This window comes from Parus major, chromosome 4, assembly GCF_001522545.3.
Source record: "Parus major isolate Abel chromosome 4, Parus_major1.1, whole genome shotgun sequence".
NCBI classification, from domain to species: Eukaryota; Metazoa; Chordata; class Aves; order Passeriformes; family Paridae; genus Parus; species Parus major.
Genome location: NC_031771.1, coordinates 3,871,343 through 3,895,075, shown reverse-complemented (window position 1 = coordinate 3,895,075; position 23,733 = coordinate 3,871,343). Strand labels below are relative to the sequence as shown.

Sequence of the window (23,733 nt, the reverse complement as noted above, 5' to 3'; positions counted from 1 at the left end):
TGGAAAAATGCAAATCACCCCACACTGTAGCTCACTTGTCTCTCAGTTTCTGCCCCATTAAACAGCATCGTGTCCCTTCAAGTCTCTTCCAGTTTCTTACACTTTTCACTCTTTCCTCCTTCCCCCTTTGCCTGTTAGAACAGCACTCTTGTGGCTCCATCATTCTCCCTGACAGACTCCTGCCTGCAGCTTTGGCAGAACACTGCTTTCTGTTGTAGTTCCTGTGATCTGTTTTGGTGCCCAGAGTGTCAGCTTGTTTCTGAAAAGACAGATCTGCTTGAAAGTAAAGATCTCTGAGTCATTTACATGAGGAATTCAGTGAGCAAACTCTGTTTGTGGAGGGACTGGGAGCCAGATCTTTCCTCTCCTTTTTTTCCTTCACTATGCATGAAGGAATGTGGGTGCTTGATCCCCAGAGATGTGGAGAGAGGGGCAGGTTTCTATCAGAGCAAAGAGAAGTCGGGTGGTAGGAAGAGACTTTTCCTCTCTGACCATGGTTGGACCCTGTAGAGCGCGCTTGCTGTCAAAACATTTCTCTCTCCACTAAGTCTGAAAATATACAACGCAGGAAAGTGGCTGTGATTTACCTCTAAATGTGGCAAAACATTTTAAATAAAGGGCAAAATCCTGTCTGCTCTTTTTACTGCATTGGAAAAAAAGCAGCCTGAACAGATAAAATGCTCAGGCACCAGATGAGAGCAGACAGAACCAATAAAATCAGAAATAAAGAAGGTGTTTTATTGTGCTCTGGTGGATGGGTGAATTATGTCTGTGAAACCTCTCTCCCCACCTCCCTGTGTACAGGCTGGATGCTAAGTAGCCCTTTCTTGTAATTGCTGCCTCGCTCTTGCTGAGTAGTTTGAGACAGAGCAACACGGTAATAACCTCTGTAAAACTCCTCCAATGACCGTATAAAGCCCAAGACTGAGGTCTCTAATCGTGCTTTAATGACTGCATAAAGAATTACAGCACATTAAGGCTGATCCCAGGACATGCAGCGAGCCATCCATAAAATCAGCCACATGCCAGCCTCGTCCCAGTCAGATAAATGAGTGACAGAGGGAAAGGTCACGAGGATTATGTGGAGGAAGAGATTTTCTGGGCTTAAGATCATCAGATAGTTTAGACTCAGCACCTGTACAACACATGGTAAATAACCCCACCGTGTGGCCCTGGAGTCCATCCAGGTATCTGGTGTTAAATGGATGCAACAAGGCACCGAGTCCTGCTCCAGGGTCACTCAGAAATGGGAAATCCTACATTTAGTGTGCTGTTTTGGGGATAAAATGTGTATTGTTACCTCGTTCTGAATCAATTCAGAAAGTTCTGGAGATCCCTTTGTCTGTCTTGAGATATTAAAATACTGCAGGGAATATGCAGGAATGATGTGTTTAGACCTTATTGAAAAGGAAGAGCCATGGGAAACAGGAATGCTAATTGTTAAAAGGAGCGCTAGGACTCACTTCAGAATTGATTTACCCTTCGTGAGATCAGTCTTCAAGTGGTGACACATCATCCTCAGGAAGGCATCCTGCCCAAAGAGAGGGAAAAACAAAAGGGATTTTTCTGAATGGCTACTCTACATTTTAAGAAAAGCACAGTTGTATAAAAGGAGTAATACCAAGAGAGTAGGGAATGTTCTGGGGGGAAAAAAGGAAGAGACACTGTCAGAATGGACTTGGCCACCAAGTTCAGCTGCAACTGCAACAGTTAAATTTGCTGGATAAAATCTACTGTGCAGAAAAAAAGGACTTTACACAGACTTCTGACAGAGTTTATATTTTGTTAAGGAAAAAACCCCAAACCTTGCAATACATAAACTGCACATATATTATACACCTATTTTGTAAATGTATTTCAGATCAACATGGAAGAGCAACAATGTTGGAACCTGAAATATCAAAAGAGAGCAATTTGTGCAGCCAGCCTGCTACACTGTGACGCTGCACAGCCTGAGGATGCCCCAGCTGCAAGTGCCCTGATGCTGCTGAATTTTGGTGGGAACTCAAACCCAACCCAACAGTCAGAAGTTGCCTTTTTAATTCCCCCTCACAGGAACACATCCTTTCATCACTTCTGGGTGGTGACAATGGATTTTCATATTAAGGAAGCACTTGCTTCCTGATAGAGATTATATTAAAAAATATTAATTTGGGGTACTTCTAAAATATTTATATCATCACACAATAATTCATTATCCTATACATTTACTACTGATATCAAAAGATATAGAAGAGATTTATGAAGATGAATTAGAATGGTCCAGCATAATCCAGTGACTGAATTTCCAAGTCCCACTTGAAGGTTATGGCTGCTGACATTTAATCCACCTGATTTGATCTGATGGAATTTTGCCTTCTCTGCAGCAGCAAACCCCTTTGTAGGTGCATGTTTTACCCTGTTCTGCAGCAGCACCTCAGGTGAGATGAGAGGTGGTGACAACACTAAACTGTGTTTGCTGCTGCGTGTGAGAGCTCAGCCCGGATCAAACGAGGAACTGCATTTGCTTGGGCAGATCTTCAGGAGCAGCACTGTGCCAAAGGTGGGGGCTTGCCAGAGCTCTGGAATGAGCTTCCCCAAGTTGTCAAAAAGAAAGGAGAGCTTTACAGACAAAAATGCCCCAAAGGGCTCCTTGCTATCGAGAACTAACATGAAGTAACTGTTTGAAGCTTCATCAATATGTTTATCCCAAGCCAGGGCTGAGCATTTATTCATCATTTGGGCTCCTGCCATCAATCATTCCCATTCCAAGAGCCAACAGATGGTGAATCAGTAACCCCTCAGTGACCTGCTGGCTGGGCAAGGATGCAGCAGCCCTGACAGGAGCTGACCCACCTGACACTGGCCAGGGCTCCACTCAACCACAAACCCTGCCTGAAACAGAGAACCTCCCCAAAAACAGTTTAGGAGCTGTGACAGGAAGCACCTCTTAACTCAGGCACAGTGTAACAGTGCTGGGAAAAAAACAGTAAATGCAATGAATTATTTATCACCCAGGATGAATTTTTACAGACAGACACTAAGGTAACAAATATTTCATTGCTTTTTTTACTTTTTCACCAAGAGTGAAGCAAATATAAATCTGGTTGAGCTGCCAGATGTGAAGAGAAGTTCCAAAGTGTTGGGTTTTGTGCTGTGTCTGCTCACAGACTGCGGGCAGTGTATCAGCACTAAGTTCAGTGCACTTCAGCCTTCTGCTCACTGATTCCCTACAAATATCCCAGCTTCTAAAAGTGTCATTGTAGCACAGTCAGAATGGCTCAGTCAATCAGTAAATCCAAGCTGAGAAATAAATATCTATACTCACTATTGCAGAAGGGGCTTGGGTTATTTTCTAATTGTCTGAGGAACTTAGAAATTCTTGCTAAATCTCCCATTACCTGGCAGGTATCTCAGAAATGAGGAATCATTTTCACAAGTTATTGACAGCTTGCAGGTCTCTGAAATAAAGCAGAAGTCAGGTTTGGTGGAAAGCAGTTACTGTGATTTATAAAGCAGTATTTAATATTAAAGCAGAGCATGAAACTCCTTCTGTTTGTTGAGCTGTCAGATGGAAAAACTCTGAGCTCTACTAAAATAGAAGAATTTGACCATTTTGTAACACCTTTGATGCTTATAAAAGAGAACAGATCTTGAAACTACAACTTAGATATCCTAAATCTAATATTCAGAAACATTTTTATATAAAAAGCTTGTAAAAATCAAAGATTCCTTAGTAACTACTGAAAGGATTTGGCATTTTTCATTAATTCTCCAATTTTTTAAAAAAAATCTCAAACAGTCATGAACACTATCAAGGAACATTTTTTGTGTCTGTAAAGAGCACTTTAGTGCACAATAGTGCTTAAGACAGTTTCCAGCAGTCTTGGAACATAGTCATCTTTTTTTTCCTCAAATATGAAAATAAATACATGCTGAAGTATTAAGCTATAAATATGTGTGTGTGTGTGTGTGTGTGTGATGTGCTGCTGTGCTAGGTTTAACAGGCATTTAGCAGCCAGACACAGCACATTTTGTGACTTCACACCTCCCCTTAAAGCAGGAAATCTCATTTGACCTCACTGCTGTCTAATACACTTACAACCTAATGGTGTCAAAATGTGAAGCAAAACTTGGAGAAGTAGGAGAAGAAAACAAAGGAAAACATTCTTTGAAATATTTCTATAAGCCAAAGGCAGCAGTTCAGCCACTGGATAATTATCTTGCTGTGGGAGACATTATGAGTGAGGCATTTATTTGGGCCTTACTTTCAGCTCCATCTCTAATTTACAATAAAATTTCCCAGACTGGGAAGGTAATTCCAGTGTCCTGTTCTGGTTAGAGTCTGGTTTAAGATCAACATCCAATTCCATGCCCCAAACCAGGATAAAACATCACACCAATCCCAAAACTGAAAATCTTCACTGGCAGGAAAAGGTGCTCTGTGCTGTAAGAAAATTCCCTTGTCAAATTGCTGCTGCTGAAAGGATGCCAGGAAAATTCACCACAGTGTAAATGGAAGTCCCTCACTGCGGGTTTGATTTACCTGGATGGGTTCCAGGGAAAAATAATAGTACTCAACAAGGTGTATGGATACATCAGCCTGCTGCACTTAACACATTCTGCATGCTGTAATTAAAAACTAACCCTTGTAAATGATGTAGTAGGAGTTTTGTACTGAAGGAATTAAAAGTGAAATTTCACATACTTTTACAATCCTTGCTTTCCCAGTAGCTACAATAACAGAAACTCAAATAAAGATGAGGAGCATTTGAGTCCTTATTTTGTTTCAAAGGTGGGCCTTCTGTGTACAAAGTTGTTAGGAGCCAGACTACTACTAGTTTACTTGGTAGTAAACTGATGTTACCATGGCAAACAAAAAATATGTGCCAAAAATAACTTTTCGTGTCTATTTTTAGCACCTGTCACCCAGGGGCTCTAAACCTTGGTGGTTTGTTGTGATCAGACATAGAAAGTGTCTCCTCCCCTCCCTTTTACCTCGGTGTAACTGTATCGACTTCCTAATTTCTGAGTTGTACAGAGAGGAGGGAGAGAGGAGCCATTCCCCAGGAGTAAAATTCCAATTTAAGTGTGTGTTTGTGTACAGCCACTTATCCACATGAATTACGTGAAAGTCATGGATACTCCGGGTGTAAATCCAGGTGGAACTGTGCCACTGATCTATGAATGTGCTGCTCTCCTGAGAGGAGAAAAAACAAACCTAAAGACCTGACAGCCTTATAAAAGCATTCCCATCGTGGCATAATCTTTTAGAAAAAAATAAATCATAGCCCATCTTTTTGCAAATTGACCTGTAAGTTCCTGGCAGCAAATCAATGGGATACAAATGAAAAATAATAATGCAATAACAATGCTGTGTATTATCCTAGGCCCCAGATGAAAGCCTGTGGAACGATCAATATGATAAAGATTCAGCACTGCTACTCTCTTACAAAGCAATGGCAAAATAACAGACTGACTTCAGAAGGTAGCTGTAAAACACACCAAACCCATCTGCCACGAGGTGGAAAGAAAAACCCAAATATAAAACACTTCCTTGTTTGTTTGTCTGTTTCTTCTCCCCCAGACTTCCATTAATTTGAACTGGAATTCAAGTGAGCAATTTTTTTGTTGTTGTTTGGAGAAAAAGCAAGGGAGGGAGAGACAATCAGCCATTTATCCTTAGCCCAAGAAACTCAAGGACAAAAACAGGACAGGAAAAAGGGTGGCTCCCCCAAATACCTATGCACACCTTGTTTAGATTTGATTTTAATAGCAGTTTTAATTGTCAGTGAGCACACAAGAGACAGGCTTGCTGAGGAGGATGGCCCACGTGTGACACCTCACTGAGGGCTCAGAGGGAATCATTTTTAATGCCAGCTTCGGGGCTGGCTCGTGCACAAGCCAGCAGAGACAACCCTGAAGCCAAGAGCTACAAGGTAAGTGATTAAGCAATTAATTCCTAGTGGCATTTACTTCTCCCTGTTAGTTTGCAAAGTGCTGGCTGGACAAGCAGCAAAGCAGAGGCTTCCCCAAGTCAGACAGTTCAAGGAGAGGGGATGAAGGCAGAATTGAGGGAGAAGTGGCAAACCCAGCAGCTATGCAAACAGCCCTGCCCATGCAGCTTGTGTTCCCTCCTGCCAGGACAAGCTGAGCAGCTGCCTCGTGCATTAGTCTCAGTATTTACCCACAGCCACCTTATTGGGCAAGATTTTTATAAATGAGAACATGAAAAGATTATGGCAACTTGCACATTCCCAGAACTATGTAAAATAACTTCTACAATCAATGCAACATGGCACGTGGCAGCTACCCTTCGATCTCACTTAGATTTTCATTTTGGATTACCAAGTGCAGGCTGAAAACAAAATGCCTTTCCTGAAAGGCAGCCAAAAGCCATGGTTTTCAAATTCCAGTTTATGTTCAGGGCTTTATCACAATTTCATAGGAATAACAATTTCATACGAATAAGTTCTTAGCATAGAAATTTACACAGTTGCTTCAAGGTGCATTTAAAGTAATTTATCTCCATAGGAGTGCATTGCTCTATGAATTTTATGACTTCAATATTAATCCACAGTTTGTGGTTACAAGGACAGAAGAGAGACCTTCACGTAGCTTCAGCCCCAGGACAGGCCACCACCTATGGGGTGATGGCTGACAGTCCCCTCCTGATCCCATTAAAAGCATGAGCACTGAAGTTACTGTGGCCTTCCAAGTACAGGGTCAAAGTCTCACTACATGTGATGATTTCCAGTTCCTGGAAGGGAGATGTTGGAAAGTATCACTGGAAGGCTCTCCCTGTCAGGGTACGGTCCCTTCTTAATTCTGGGGCTTTTTTAGCAAGCTGTGTTTGCATGGGTTTTTTTACCCTTTACAGTGTCTGTCTCTCTCTGTCTTTTAAACAGCATTTGTTGCAAATCAGAACCATCTCAAAACTGAAAAATCTCACTTTGGGGATTATCTAAAAAAAACAATCCAAATTCTTTACAGAAATAAGATGAAGTTTTTCAGACAGCTGCGGTTCCCACCTGTTTGCAGAATTTAGGGAAAGAAACACGGAGGCGTTTTTCCCAGATGTGCCAAACTGATTTCTGCATTATCCAGTCCTTCTGTTCTCCCTGAGCACGCTGTCACTGCAAAACCTGAAGGGATGAGTCTAAGGAGATGCTCCTTCTGAGCCCACAGAACAGTCACTTTTCCATGCAGGCCGGAAAAGCGAGCCCACGGCACTCTCAGGAACACGCTGTGACACCCAGAGGAGCAGCAGCAGCTTGTTCCCATACACTGCTGGACAGCAATGCATCCATACAAGTGCCAGCAGGAGCCTCTGCTGCAGCCTGTGCCAACCCCTGCTGCACCTCACTGCCCTTTTCCCGCAGGGAAATCTGTCCCCAGTGCCTCTGGAAGAAGGGCTGATTTGGAGAACGGGCATCTGCATCCGCCTTCATCTGTTTTGGGCAGAAATCCGTGGCAGTAGCTCTGCCTGTGGAAGGAAAGGAATCAATGCCTGAGCCAAACAAAGCATAAGGCACGTGCAGCACCAAGTGCTGCAAATGTGGGAAGGGAACAGGAACTGCTGTCCCTTTCTCCCGGTGTCAGCCCCTCCTGGCAGACACGCAGGTGCAGCGTTGCTGGTTCTTGCCTGTGAACTTGAAAGAGTGAAAGAAGAAAGCCAGGTTACAGGCTAGATAAGGAAAAGTCTTCCAGTGGAAGCGACTCGGTTTCAATTTTAAAAAGCCAGGAAAAGATATCCTACAAATACTCTTTTCTGCAGTCAGGGCTGCTTATTACCTTGAATACTAAATCAGAGCTATATATATTTTCAAAGGCCAAAAACCAGCTCTCTTCCTCTGCCATAAAGCTGAACAGAATTCTGCTTTCTGGTTCCACGTAGGCTGCTAAATCACACAAAATATTTTTTTAACTGTTTTTTAGCTGCTGTCCCTTTTTTCGTATGCCTCATGGGCCCTAGGAGCAGCCTAAGCTCCATGAAACAGGCAGTCAAACACAGCCCTCACTGAGAAGAAACACAATTAATTTTGAAATCTCCTATAGGATTTGTAATTATCTGAACCTGATTTCAACAGCTGAGGTATCCCAGACCTCAGGTATCCCATTCCAGGAGACATAATGCTTTAAGTCAAGCGGAACAGTTTCTTAATCTTGATTTTTTGTGCTCAGGTGTTTATATTAAAAGCCTACTTAGTCATAAAGTGAGGCAAAACAGGGATAATTCAAATCAAACATCTAAAGCCAGGGAAAGTCAGAGGGGAGGAAAAAAAAAAAGAAGACATGTCAAAGCCAACTGGGAGTGAAATACTGGAGTCAGTCCTTAGCCCTCCTGATTTTAGGAAAGGACACAAAAATACAAGGGTAAAGGGTAAAAATACACCATGTGTAAACAAATGGGCTGCCTGCTCTAGTTAAAGAATATGGAAGGAATCATTTCCTTCCTTCACAGTGTGCCTTCCTTTCCACTGATCAAGTCTGGAGATCTGGAAAACCACATGGTGATCTGTTGGTCCGAGCCGCTTTAAAAGTAAAACCCGCACTACTGTCCTAAAAATAAACACAGTTTTCTCTTGCAAGTGTTCATTCAATCTCTTGTGTAAGAAAAATGGGAATATGTTAGCTGGATCTTCAGAGCTCTGCACTTAAAAAGGAACATTTACACCCTGAACACAGAACTGACAATGAACTTTTGCAATGTTTTCCCAAGGTAGGAGGAGACCATCCCGTGCTGCAGCAATCGGTCACTGAGTGTCTCAGCAGAGAAGAGGGGATGGATCTCCTGTGGAGAGCTGAGAACTCCAAGGTGAGCCACAAAGCACTCAGGTCCATGTGGAATATCACTCGTCAACCTCACCATTCTGAAAGAGCTGGGGAAAAAAAGTTCATGTTTATATTAAGAAAATGGAAAAGGGAAGGGCAAGGGAAGACATTTTCTGAAAACATTTTATATTTTGTCCTCAAATGTAGGTGAACAAAAGTGCTGTGTAAAAATCACAGTGTGAAACGAAGCCCCAGAAAAAGAGCTAAAGGCTCTGCCTCCCTTCATTTAATTTATTTCCAGAGTTATTCACAGTGCAGACACTTAATCCCTAATGTAAACCTGCAGGCAACATTATTTATCTTTAGGAAGACCTGAAGGCTAATGCAATTCAAACTGCAATTTTTGTCTTTTCATTGTGTGGGGTGGAAAGAAAAGATGGATTAAATTGCTTTCTGTGGATATCAATACAGAGTTTAAGGAGGTGGAAGGGCTGTGATTCCTTGGAATGACTCAAGTACGCGTTTGCTGTCTTTAATAAAAGGAAGCTTAGAGTTTACAATGGAAAATGACAGAAATATGATCACTTAGTATGGGGTGTGTGGTATTTGGACTTGTTTATTTGATGCACCTAAAGGAGGTATTTCATTACAGCAGGATACGAAGCAACAGCTGAAAGAACCAGGTGTATGTGTGCTGTAGGAGAGGACTTCCCTGCCTCAGGGCAATTTTATGCCAGAAATAAATGTTCATGGTCATAACCAAAATGACTCTGCATTCCTTCATAGTTATCACATTAGATAGTTTTCATCCTTCTTAATAAAAAAACTATTAATAAGAATGAAACTGGCCTCTAAAGCATTTCATCACTGCTTTCAGAAACACAGATAGAGGGGTGGTTCTCATTATTTTTCCAAACTGAGAAAAACACATTTTAATGAGGCTGTTTTAAGCTTTACTCCCTGTCCTTCTTCTGTCTGGCTTCTGCCATTCCACCTCATGACATTTCTGTGCTGAGGTCACAGCTGCCTTAGCAATATTAAAATATATCATGCATATAGGCCTGAAACACATGTGATCTTCCCTTAGAACAAGTTCAAATTTTAAACTTGTCGGAATGCATGATCAGAGTACCTGGAACAGCTTTTTCCATAATCTTTCCGCAGGAAAATGAAATTAAAAACACCCATCGGGAACAATTCCAGCTCCAACCAATTTGCTTCTAATCAGGAGGTTTGACATTGTTTGACTGGTGCTGGCACTTTGTGCTCCCCAGGGCAAGCAGGCTCCAAAGCAGTGAATCCACTGGCATCTCCCAGAGCATCCCAGGGAAACACAGCCCCCAGCCAAGGGGGACGGGATCACACCCTGACCATGAGCACAAGGGAATGTGCAATGCACACCTGCTCCTCCTCCAGCTACCTCTAAGGGGAAAAGTTAATTGCCCTTTTCATATTCCTAAAATGTAGCCTTTCATAAAGGTCAAGAGAGGAAAGGGTTGGGTTCAGGTTCACACCCTCCACCTGCTGTGCCCAGGTAGGTCTTGATATAAATTATCTTGCCCTCTGCTCATTATGAAGTTTCCTGCCAGCATCGTTTTCCATGCCATTCACTCCTTCTCTTTTCCCTTTGCCAGCTCCAGCTTCCCTACTGCCACAGGTAGAAGTTATTTGTCCTCATTTTAAAGGTTTGTTTAATTCACTCCCTACTTATCAGCTCTCACACGATGCAGGGCAGGATCCTGCAGCAGCCTGGGAGAGCTGCTGACCTTTCATTTCCCGTCCTTCCGTTCTCCTCCGCGCCTTTGGCACGGGGGAGCGCACAGATGGCCCTGGGAGCCAGTCAGCCCCTTGGAGGGGACACAATCTCTTGTCACAGGCCTGAGAAGTGATTTGCACTAAGTACCCACAGCCCTTCCAAGCTAAATAATAGAAGGAAATAAATAACAGGGAAATAAAGGAGAAGAGTGGACACGCAATATGCAAATATTTTCCGATTCCTGCGGAAAACGGCACCCCGGTGCCAGCGTGCGCTGATGAATGTGAGGAGCAGGGCAAAGCAGGATGTTTTTCCCAAAGCTTTGGCAGCCATCAGGTCTCCAGAGCTCAGAATGACACGCTTGGTGCAGCTTATGAGGCCGGGGCTTTCTGAGCCACCAACACAAAAGATGAATCCTCAAACACCAGGCACAGGTGACAAGATAAGAAGGCCAGCACATCATGTCTAAGATATAAATGGATCCATCTGTCAGCAGTTACTTTATAAGTGAATTGCTCTCATTTATGCTAGGAACAGCTTCTAATGAAACATGGTTTTAAAGTACTACAGAGAGGAAGAAAATGTGCAAAGTAAATTCCTGATATAATGAAAATTGAAAAGAGTGATAGATTCTGCTGTTATAATTGGCAAAGAGAATGGAGGGGTTTGATAGAGGTGACAGTAGAACAGCTTTTGGGGTATTATTTGGCAGGGATAGCAATCTTCTCATCATATGTCCAGCCTGTCCCCAGAGGTCATTTTCAAGGTACATGTTCAGATGAGAAATAGCAGTGTTATGTGACAATTTTCTGATGGCTGCAAAGAAATGTTCATTACGTTGCCTTCTTGCCACAGAAGGGACCAGCCATGTATCAGATGGTGGGAAGGATGTCAGAGAAAAACTGGACTTTAGGGATGCTGAATTTAAATCCTTCACACGGTCCACACTCAGCCCTTTCTCTTATGACAAGAAGTCAATGAACCCATATTAAGTGGCAGGCAAATATTATTCCCCCCAGCCTTTTCTTCTGGGTTTCGGTGTGAGAGAGATGTGGATTGCACAGGTGGCCCCACAGCTGCTGCACACAGATCTGAGGGAGCGTGACACGTTTCTTTAGGCAGTTTCTCAGAGCTCTCCCCACAGCCTGGCTGCTGGAACACACCACCTTTGTTTGGCAGCACCAGCGCTGCAGCATCAGAAAGGGGGTTTAATATCGCTGAATATAAGGTTATTAGAAATACCATTGCTTTCACAAGTACACAAATATTGAATTACTACATCTCTTTGAGATGGGCTGAATTACGAGTAGTGTTTCATTGACTGATTTATGTTGGAAATCCACATTTACAAATTATATTCACCAATAAGCTGGGCTTAGGTATGACACAGAAGTTATTGCTGTTACTCAGGAAATGTTTTCTGCTTTGGCTTTTGTTCTTGGGAATGCTGCACACCAAACGATATATTTCCCACATGAAATAGCTTCCCTGAAACATCTGCTGCCAGAAAGTTTGTCTGGAAGTTGCAGTGATGGATGAATTTTTGACAGGTAATTGCAATTCAGATCAGATGCAGACAGATTTAGTACCGAGAAGCTCCCAGTTTATTAAAATCACCATTGATTTATTTAAGCACCCCCCTCTCTTTTCACCACCATTCAGGAATGAATCACTTGGGTACGGTGTTCAGGGCTCATCCAGCTGCTCATAATATGAAATACATCAGTTCAGCCCAACTTTATCTATCTCTCAGCACTTCTGAAGGACCCATCACCACAGTATCCAGTCACCACCAAACCTGACATCTACTGTTCATGTAAACCAAAGAAATCCTAACATTTGGATTAATTACGTGGTTTCAAGTCCTGAGGCTTACTAAAGCAAACTGTCAGCACTATTCATCACACCTATGAAAATTATGTTTCTATTACACAGAAATACAATCCCAGTACAGCTGTTTTGGGCTGTGCCAGCTTTAGACAAAGGAAACTCGCATTCATCTCCTTAGGTTCCAGACAGAAAGGACTGATCACACCCAGACACCTGATTTTAAATCCATGTTGATTTGAATAATGTTATTGGCACACGGTACTTCCACCAGTCCTCAGTGAAGCAAGCAAAGATTCACTGTAGCTATTGGACTCAGCTCTGGCTGTTCCCAGACAGATTTCCATCAAACCTTTTGGAAAGTTAGACATTAACTTACTTTGCAACTCACATCTGTTCTGATAAAGCATTAGTTATGCATGGATAGCAGCCATATGACCTTCAGCTAATTTTCTTATACCTTTCCCAGACTAAACAGAGCTAGGGAAGTGTGGGACATGCCTGGAAAAGCGCCATGGAAAGTTGAGGTAAAATGAGCATGGCAAATGCAGACACTTCAAGCCTTTCTACTTGATTGAAGCCAGAACTGGCACTACAGTTATTTCAGAATGGCCACTGAGGTGACTCAAGGAGAAGAATGGCAGAAGGTAACAGGTGATATCATACTGAAAATAACTTAAAAATACACAGCTGCCAGCACCTGCTCTGAGATCCCAGTACTCTGCTGCTGTGGGCACAAGCAGACATCAAAGACAAGTGAGACCAGAGCAGTGGTGCTCCTCTCAGTCCTATTCCACCTGCCAATTACTTCCAGCCCAGAGGGACTTTCTCAGCCAGATGTAATTTTGTGCATTTACTGTCAAAGCTAAGTACCATTAGGCTCGTGTGGATACAAGTGTCTGCTCCAATTTGTTTGTCATTTTAAGTCTATTTGGGATGCTGCTCTTGCCCTAAGCCACTGAGTGTTTCTTTTATTATTCCATATGCCACTAAGTGTACTTAAAGCAGGAACCTAAAGGCATGTCTGCTTTGGAGCAGCTAGCATAACCTCTTGCTGATAACAACAACAGGAGTTGTTTTAACACTGACTCTCAGAGTGGTTTAGGTGTTTTCTGGAAGGAACAGTGGCCACACAAATGTTCTTGGTGGACGTGCACCAGTGAATTACAGAAACATCGATGCCTAGAGAGCACCCGGATCCTTCCTGCCACCACAGAGGTTTAGGAGATGCCTTTCCCACTCTCTCCACCTCCCTTCTGCTGTCCCACAAAACTCCACAGGGAGTAGAAAAGGAGAGTAAGGAGTCATATTTTAACCAATATTCATCCTCTCTTTAATTACATGGGCTGCTGCAAATAAATCATTCTTCTGCCATAATTTTCAAGGTATGAACGTTCATCAATCTTTTAATGATTTTAGATAGAAAATGTGGATTCTCTCTCTCTCTTACAGTGCTTGAAATCTTTAGTAAGCTAATATTTTAAGGAAAGAGGGCCCACAGTGTCTCTGACAAAGCTGATTATAGAACATCAGAATGAGGCTACACCTCCATTAAAAAAAAGTTTTATAGGGAGTGAAGATTTATAGTGGTGTTCTGCTGATTCATGAAGAGTAGATATGGAAATGCATTTCTGGCAGCCACTCAGTGATGAAATATGTAGCATATAATGCATTTGTCTGTAAGACAAATATGTGTGTTGGCTGATTAAAAAAGATATACGAACTTGTGAAAATAAAGAAGAGGAAATTATTCTCAGCAACAAACCAGCTAATTATAAAGTCAACGGGAAACAAAGTCTGTCTGTTGAGTAACTACAATTTTTGCTAAACAGGAAAGTTTCAATATTGATTTCTAATGTACTTCATATGCAACTTCACTATCTAATGGCCAGTAGAAACTTTGGATATTTGAAATGCACCACTCTGCTGGTCCTAGGCCATTTGCAGATGTGTGGCACAGCAGGCACAGACAGGTGGGTGAGGGATTTTTGACAATTGTTTTTTAAATTATCATCACAATCCATCAATCTGACAATTTTTTCAGAAAGAGCAGTTCAGCTTCAAACGTTCAACAAGTGCTAAATGAAGCTTTCCCAACTCAGAAGTGTCTCCATGTGTTGATAAGACAATATGTGAATGCTGATGGATAAATGTCACCTGCCTGAGAACGCCAGATTTCAGCTTGTCCTCACATGAAAACTATTTGCATTTGTACAGATGTGCTGATTTCACATGCCTTTGGGGCAAGAAAATAGAAATGTTAAAAAACAGTTTCCCCCTATTTATGTTTAAAAATAAATGACTCAGTTGCTCTGTCAGGTTCAGAAACTCAAAGCAATTGATGTTGTTTGAGGAAAAAAATATCAGGATATAAATAATCAAGCTTATCATCTAAAATTTCTCAAGTCCTTTTGCAAAAGTAAGACCAAATTGTGTCATGGGTTCGGTCACAAACTCCTGAGAGATGAGGACTTGGAAATCTGTAGATTTCCCTGAGACTTAATGGTTCCAAACATATTCTCCGAAGTTTCAGCTTTGCTAAAAGGAGAGATAGTAGGTCCAGATATGTCTTTTAATTCACAAAGGAAGACGGGGTGATACCTCAGAAGTGACAGCATTTCAGATTTTTTTCCTGGTTCTGTTCTGCTGGGCTTAATGGAATGCACAACGTTCAAAGGATGTTTTGCTTTTCATATTTCTTTTTTTGCCTTTTCTCTTCTATCCCTTAAGAAAATGAAAGGGAAAGATAAATGGCAAGAGGGAAAGGGAGCGTTTGTTGCTTTGTGGCATACAAAAGAGAGGGCAAAAAAGAAGTGTAATAACATACTGAAAATAGTTATTACCAATTTCTGTGAAGTAGAAGCAACTAATTTTATCAACTGCTATATAAAACCCTCTATGTTGTTTTCTTTGCTCATCCATACCTCTTTTATCTTGTTAGGATGGGATATAAAAAGGTGGTGCTAACCAAAGCAAAGCAGCTGCATTACGCTGAATTTACTTTCCAGTGAAGAACTGTGACGTATTTGCAACCTTCCAGGAACATTCCCAGGGGCAGAGCTGGCAGCAGAGCCTGTCCCCTGTCACTGGGGATCAGTGGATGCTGACTGCAAGGAGGAACAAGCCCAGGTTCTCCCAAGAGCTGCACCAAATCCATGCTGTCAATACCCATGCTCATGGGAACAGGCATTATTCTTTCAGCATAAGCAGCCATGAGCTGAGGTTATCCATTATTTTGACCTTTCTCATCGCCTGACATCACATTCTCCCCACTTTACTTGCTCATAAAGCTCTTGCCTGACCCCTCCCTCAGCCATGAGCCAGGGTCACCCTTGGAGCTGCACTGCCCTTTGCAGCTTCCCCTTAATTTGATCTTCCATGTCCATTTTGTAAAGTTCACATCCAACAATGCTGTTTTCTTCTCAAATCATGACAGAGTCCTCCTGCACAGCTGCTTACCCGTGACTTTATTCAAGTCTGGAACTCACCTCCCCCTGGCTCTCAGGCATGAATGGTCCTTAGGATCAAATCCACTTGGGCATCGTTTAAGTGCCAGCTGCTCCACGAAGGAGGACAGGACAGGAGAGAGGAAAGGACAGCACAGGGCAGGACCAAACCCCTTTATTGCATGGTGGTTTCTACATCTCGTAAGAGAGGTCACAGGAGTAGGGTGCAAATACACAGACTCAAGAATTGCTCTCATATTGAGAATTTGCTGGTCAACTGGTAATTATTCTTCGGCTTCCTAATAGTGGGGATTAGAGACTGGAACTTTTTAACTGCACAAAACTATCTTGGCTATAAAAAATATTTTAGGTCCTTCATTTAATAGAGTCTTTCTTAGTTCATCTACTCTGAGAACACTGTACCTGTTCAATAACCCTTGTTGGCATCCTCTGGATAATATGAAAATATAGCAGCAGCAATTCCCTGTGTCACAGTTACGGTCTCCTTTCAATAAAAACATTAAAACTCTGCCAAAATCCTACAGAAACCTGAAATAAAGTTTAAGTGGCATGCTTCATTTTTTGATACCATGGGCCCTTGAATCCTACCATGCTACTGGAACCACAAACATTGCCCAGGATGGACACCCTTGCTCAGTAATTGCAACCTCTTATCTTCTTCTTTAGCCTTCCAGTGATCAGATTGAATTATCCAGCCTAATTATTATTCTGCAGGATAGCCTACAGGAATCCCATCAGATAAAGAAATTGTTTTAACACCATAAAACATTAACACAGCACAAAATATCTGAGTGCAGGGCAGAGGTACAAAGCAAACTGTGCATACACATACTCAGAATGCTTTGGTTATCCTGCTCTGCTAAAGAATAAACATATTTTCAGTTGTATGAACTGAAATAAGGAATTGAGGGAAGGAGATTTTGATGCCATAGCCAATATAGATCAAAGGTGAACTCATAATTTGTATAATTCCCCTTACACATACAATAAGAACAATTAAAATAACAAAATACCAAGCTGTGCCACACTGAGAGAAGGTGGTGTATGAAGGTTCCTATGTAACTCCAAATATTCCTTGTAATCAGGGGATAGTAAATAGCTGACTGGAAAAAATACCTAAAAGGCTCCAGACCTTTTGTCAGTTTTACCAGGGATTACCAGAAAGATTCTGAGGAAAGGTTCTCTCATTAAACTGTGCATTAATAAAATAAAAAGATCCTGCACCTTTGATAAAACACAGCAGGCTTTGTGACCATTTTTATGTATCATGTCAGAATTATTTGGAGAGCAGTAAAAATTATTTCAAAGCTCTAGGCAGAGAACAAATCCATCTGCTGTCACTCTATTGGAAGCTGTCCTTCCCTCAGTTATTGCTAGTGCTGGTATTTTGAGCAGAATATTTCACAGTGCTCTGATGGCTACCCAAAAAGGAGTGAAAAACAGAGGTTTAGTGAACTGTTTGACCAGACAGAACAAAAATAGCCCAAAGTATTAAACACAACCACCCCCAATGAGAGATCCAATGATGTAGAAAAAAACTGTAAAATCATGGGAAGATACAAAGGAATTCAGAGACTTCATCACAGGCAGCTAAAACCCATCAGCCTCAGAGCCAGAATTAAACCCAGTAATGTGTCTTTACCACCTCACCAATGGACTTTGCCATCAAGTCCTAAATGGGAAAGATTAAAGAATAGGTTTAAGTTGAACAGTTTGCACGACAAGAAAGAAAACCTAACCGAGGTTTGCAAATCACGTTTTTTCTATCCATAATTCTGTTTTAAACATCACTTCCCTTACAACTCTCACTTCATTGCAAAGTACCTTTTTTCCAAGCAGAAATAAATAATTAAGCAAGTATTCTTCCTGAGAAGATGGTTTGATGTCTGTGGAGAAATCTGGGCTATAATTTACAGAAAATAGGTTACCTAATAAAAACCCATTACAAAAGTAACAGGATTGGAAAGGAGGAGGACGGGTCATTTCTCACAAGGAAGTGATCCATTACTGATTCTAATGATGTTAAAAAAATCAATAGTTCTCTTATTTTTGCCTTTCCTAGGCTGATAGATTGATACCACTTTTTTTTTTTCCTTCCACCTGTGCTTCCACTGCCCAGCTGAGGAACACCCAGTTTCCCTTTGAATTTGGTGCCACTACACAGCTGAGATGGATCCAGAGATAACACGTGCCTGGACCCCACAGTCTGCACTCAGTGCACACCTAGAGCTGTGGAGACATTCTCACATTTGCATTTTCTTCATGTTTGGTCTCATTTTACACATGATGGGAACAAATTCCTGCCCGGTTATCCGTAACCAACATCCTGCCAAGCATTCCTCAAGGCCTTTCAAAACTTAAATTAGAAACTATCAGCAACTGTGGAAAAATGAAAGGACTCTACTACAAATTATACCCATTTTCTGCAGCATTTTAAGCCATTGGTAGGGATGGAGGTGTTTTAGGGTAATGCCCTAGGAACAAATAGAACTAAAGAAGTTAATACGGTTTTACACAAAATCTAATAACAAATCCCTCAAAACACAGCAAAGCCCAGGTAAATTTACTGCAATTGGAAAGGTTAGAAATATTAGAAGAATTATATAAAAGGCTAATAGAATATAATGATGTCATTTTAGGTGCCTCTTGTAGCTTGTCCTTTAAAATACAGCAGCATCACAGATTTGGAAGGTCAGGAGGAAAGAAAAGGCTACATGTGAACCATCTCCTGTTTGTTTTCCCATCTCACTGCTCTGTTTTCTCTGCAATGGCCTGATGAGAGACATCAGCCTGAAAAGTGAACTCAAACCTCAGTCAGGATTGCAATGGGATCCCCAGCTTGGGTTTTCAGTTTGCAGTCACACCAAAGAATGAAGCTGTACAACCACAGAAAATAAAAAGAACACAAGATCATGACTAGAAAATGAGCACTTCTTTCTCACTATCAACTTGTTCATCAGGCAGGTATTTCTCCTCTAGTAAAAATTAATCCATGCTAAATCTGCAGGGAGTGCAGTTCCACATCTAATACAGATGATGCACCACCCCTACTCAATAATGTCACTGAAACCAAACTTCAACATTTTACATTAATGTGACTTAAAGAAGCAATCAACAGCATATGGTCATGTTAAACCAAGAGGAGTCACCATGTAAAAAATGATTATTTTTTTTCCACCCAGAGGAAAGATGAAGCACATCTTTAGTGGCAGAACCATGAGAATACCTTAAGCACCCATTTTAAATGCAGCCCCAATACACTGGAGATGGACAGCTGAACAGGACAAGGCCAGTGGGTGAGGGCTGCCCTGCCAAGGGCCTGGGTCACCCCTGCACAGAGGTGACTTTTCTCCCTTTTGCTCCTTTTCACTTAGACAAGGTGTACTGCAGCTACCAAAATGATGAAGGAAAAAAGATCTTAATGGGAAAAACGCCCAGAGCTTGTGAATTACAGAGAATTACACTGACTTTTGAAGTAGTTAAGAGAATGATAGAAGAAGAAAGATCTTCATATTGAGACAGTTTAAAATAGGAAAAAAGACTATTCATCATCATCATCATCATCATCATTAATAGCTATTTTTACAGCAATTTGTGGGGGGCAGGAGAGGGGAGGGAAGCAAAAGGCCCCAGCAGAAGCTGAATGAGGGGTAAGAACTACCAGCTCCTGACCTACTGAGAGATTGGAGGTGAAACAAGTGTGACTTGCTGCCCTTTCTTACACCATTCCACCACTGCTCCAGGTGTTCCTTGTTTTCTGTCACTGCACCATGCACCAACAGAACCACACCGGGGTAACACAAAGAGCCCCTCGTGCACAAGTATGGTACAGTCCTTATTTCTTTGGATTTTGTTGTGTTTATGTTTTGAAAAACAGTCACATATTGCTTCCATCTATTTTCTTTTATTCTGACAGCTCCTGATTAAAGACAATTCAAACTTCTCCAGGTTGGTCAACAAAGTGTTCTCCTTCATTATCTCACATAAATTCTGCTATGGAGTAGCAGTGTAAATATGGCAGCACATTTATAAGACTCTTCAGTCTGTTTATTCCTCATCTCTTTTCCCTGGATTTTTAAAGGAAGCGTTCACCATAACATCAAAACATTTGACAAATGACCAGATACTAAAAAATGCCAAATCCTGATCCAGTTATAATCAGGATAATCCCACAGAAATATTCCCAAAGCTTTTATAACAATGCCTGAGTTCAAGGTGGAAAGACTTAAACGAAATCCACAGTCTTCAGATGCTAAAACCTACACTATTTGATAAATAGGGATTTAGTTCCAATTAAACAGATGATTAAAGAAGAAAAAGCTCAGAGAATAATCAGCACTAATTATACTACTGCTGCTAGTGTAATTAATCAGTTTTGCGACCTGCAAAATTGAGATAAGGAGCTACAAGATGTGGAGATGAAAACTTGCTATGCAGAAACTGTGGATCGTCATTATCCAAAATAACACATTAACACTAATTGCTCCTGGGGGTGGGCTGTGTTTCTCCCCCTTTCTCCTGGCTGCTCTGCTCTCCCACGCTCCCTGGCCCGTGGGACCGTGGCCACTTCCAATATGTGCAGTGCCCTAAAAGGACAAGGAATATTAACCTAATCCTGGCATTCACACCCGTATCTATGCCTCAAAGAACTCCTTGCACAGCCTGTTGTTGTTTATGAAGCTGTTTTTCAAGAGCACGTAAAGTTCTCTCCCACCACGCGCCGCTAAAATAAACTATAAAAAGAATTTTACAGTGACATGAAAACTATAAATCACCAAGACAGAAATTCATGGACGCACCTTTATCTAACGTGCTGCCCTTGAGTCCTCCTGTTAAACATTACATATGAGAATACAGCAAATGGTCTCCAATAATCTGTGATTGTACACATTAGCTGGAAAGGGATGGAATAATGGATCAGTAAACACTCTTCATCTCAATTGTGTTTCAACATTAGTTTTAAGTTGTCCTGGCCCCGCAGGTTTAAAAAGTATCCTTAGCACTACTTCAGAGTAGTTTTTGTGATTTAATTTCATATTTATGCCTTTACTCAGCTGCAAGAGATGTTTCCAATAAATAAAGAGAGCAGCTATGAATCTTCCATCACAGCTGTAAATTCTTGCAGCAGGCTACATTTTTAGCGATGCAAAGGCTGGCGCTCGTGGGCTCCTTCTCGATAAATACATCAATGTCTGTCTGAAGCCCCTGGTGGAAATATGGCTTCAATTTTTTTCTTAAAAACATGGATCAATCATTGTTGCCCTTGCCTATTCTTTTCTGTCAAACGCTTCAAATGTGCTGGAGTGTCTGTAAAAAGTTGGAGAAGCACTTTGGATCCTATTGTGTAACATTTAACTTGGGTGCAGCTCAAGCTTTCTTTGAGCTGCACAAGGAGCTGGCTCCCACTTGGAGATGAATGTGAGGAATGGCAATCCAACAAGTTCAGCAGATTTCATCAAGGAGTGGGAGGGCCCTTCTTGCCTGCAGAACACAAATAGATCAGCATCTAAGAGCTCCCTGTGCCCTGGGGCTCCAGGTTACATATCCTGTATCCAGGGAAGAAAGCAGGGAACGTCCTACCAGTAGACACAGAGCAGAGGAGGTTTACACGTTAAATCAGCTTTCTAATTTGGTGAAATTCAGAATTTTTAATTAAGTGAATAAATCAGAATTAAATAAATTACCAATCTACTTTAGTAAAATTTACCAAGGGAATTACGAAAAAACAAAAAGCAATTGCAGACCAAGGAGATTACTGGAAAGCCAGTAAGAATCAAACCCTTAATTATTTAATTGTTGTAGTATTTGGGTCTTGCTCACTAGCCATGAAGAAGAGCCACCATCTCTTGTCATGTCCAAGTCTCTCATCAGAGCTATATCAGCCCTAGTAGTTGGATTAAAACACAACTCCTTTGAAACTCCTGAAGTTTGTGACTCACTGGAAGGAAATTGCCAAGGATAGATAGCTGGGAAGAGTGAGCTTCCCCTCCTGTGAAGTTTGCTACTTGAGTTTTTTTGCCAGTGACACCCTCATGTCCACCTGAAATACAACATGAGGAAGTGGCTTTGATCCTTTCTCTCTAATGATCTGCTCAGTCAGAAGCTTGTCATGAAAATGTGACACGACCATCTTGTTAATGCTCACCTTCTGGAAGAGTTATTCTTTGAATGAAAGTACCAAAGATCCTCCTTAATCTGCTTCATGGGAAGGTCTCTATTCTATGGCCATATGCAGTAAAAATTACCAAACCTCACAGTATTTCAAATTACAGCGTCGCATAGCTGAAGCCAGCCCAGTATAACCCCTCAGTGACTGCTTGGACACCTTCAAAGACCACAAAAACTGACAAAAGCTGTTTGGACAGCATTGTTATCAATACTGCCTTTGCCTCAAGAAAAAACCCAGACTGATTTTTTTAATGGATTTACTTTGGACTCATTAAAAAGCCAACCACAACAGGAACCAAGTGCCAGTGTAACAACAGCATGCTCAGAAAAGGCCTGTCTGCTCTCCACATGAAGCACCTTCTGAAGGAGATGCCCTCCCCGAGGCAAGAAGCACATCAAAGGGAGCCTGAGTGAATCCCTGTCTGCCTGGCACTGGATGATCATCCTCTGGGAAGAGACTCACGTGTCCATATGCACCAGGATGTGGGAGAGCTGATGGCCTCACATACTGCTGGCAGGGCTGTACCACCCTTCAGTCCAAGGGAACAGGGACTGGCTCCAGAATTCAACAGAAGCCAGGAGCTTGGCTCAGCAGGAGAGCTGTTACCCCATCAGACCCTGCAGAAATATCATTTGTCCCCAAGCCACCAGACACAGTCAAGGATCTCCACCTAGCAACATGAAAATAATTGTGACTTTTCTTGGGCAATATTGCACAGCACCGCAGGCACTCACCTTCCTTGTGGGAATGAGGTGGCTCCTTCTGTGTCCTCGTCCCCACAGCAACACGAGTATTCCAGGCACCCTCAGCACTCCTCCTGCCTCAGTGATAGATGCACTGATGTAAAATGTCCTAAAATTCCAGCAGCATTCTGCAGAAGGCAAACACAAGCCGAAGCCTTGGAGGGTTTTCAACACACCAACAGAGGTGAAGCTCTGCAAAGGAAAGGCAAAACTTTCCGTACCTTGACTGGTCTGAGGCAGCCTCTTACAGCCCAAGCTGCCTCAATCCAAGCTGCAGTGACAGATGGCAACATCTGTGGCAGGCACTTGGCATTTTTGATGTCCAAACAAGCCACAGGTGGCTGTGCTCTTCAGCACACAGGGCAGCCAGAGCCATGCATGGATGGGAGGACATTTGGCCAGGCAGACAAATCTCATGTTTGCACTCATTGCTGCAGCTTGGGGTGATGCGATCCTTCCTGCAACAAAACTAGACTCAAATCAGGAAACGAAAATTGCAAGGTTTTAGTGGACTTCTACCATATTTCTGTTTTACTCAGCATCAGTTCTAAATATGCTAATACTGCATTAGTTAAGTAGAAGAGCTTGAAAAATGTAACAGAAGCATAGAAGTCCTCAGAATTCCAGGTCCAGGCTGATCTTTCCTCTCCCCTCCTCCCAGCAACAGTTGTCTGATCTTATCCATTATCAACAGCTCACAACATGAAGGGTAAAATTCCCCAGTGCCCATACATCCCTGTGCAGGTTCCCAGGAGCTTATGGACCCTACTTCAGTTTCTAGGCCATATTATTGGCTGTTCACATACTAGGATCCAAGTCCAAAAGTTATGGGACCTGTAGAACAACACACTTGTAAATAATGTTAGATCACTTTGGAAGCAAAAACATGGGGGCACGGTGTGCCGAAAGAAGCTGGGGAAGCATCTCTAGGATGTTCTAATTCTTATGAGACACCTCACCCCTTGAGCCTCACTGAGCCTCTGTCCACACAAAAAGTAATGGAGTGACTCATGGCCT

At 42.0% G+C, this 23,733-nt stretch overlaps 1 long non-coding RNA gene across 2 annotated transcripts; it reads right to left on the bottom strand.

Annotated features, from left to right (window-relative positions):
- Positions 1-6: 6 nt before the first annotated feature.
- LOC117244310 lies at positions 7-23,724 on the bottom strand. 2 transcript variants are annotated; one of them, XR_004497133.1, is made up of 5 exons: positions 22,938-23,724; positions 22,708-22,844; positions 20,604-20,698; positions 3,381-3,440; positions 7-1,531 (listed from the first exon to the last, which is right to left on the bottom strand). It is a non-coding gene; the product is annotated as an uncharacterized LOC117244310 (long non-coding RNA). The 2 variants fall into 2 exon arrangements; XR_004497132.1 differs by lacking the exon at positions 20,604-20,698.
- Between the last annotated feature and the right edge of the window lie 9 nt (positions 23,725-23,733).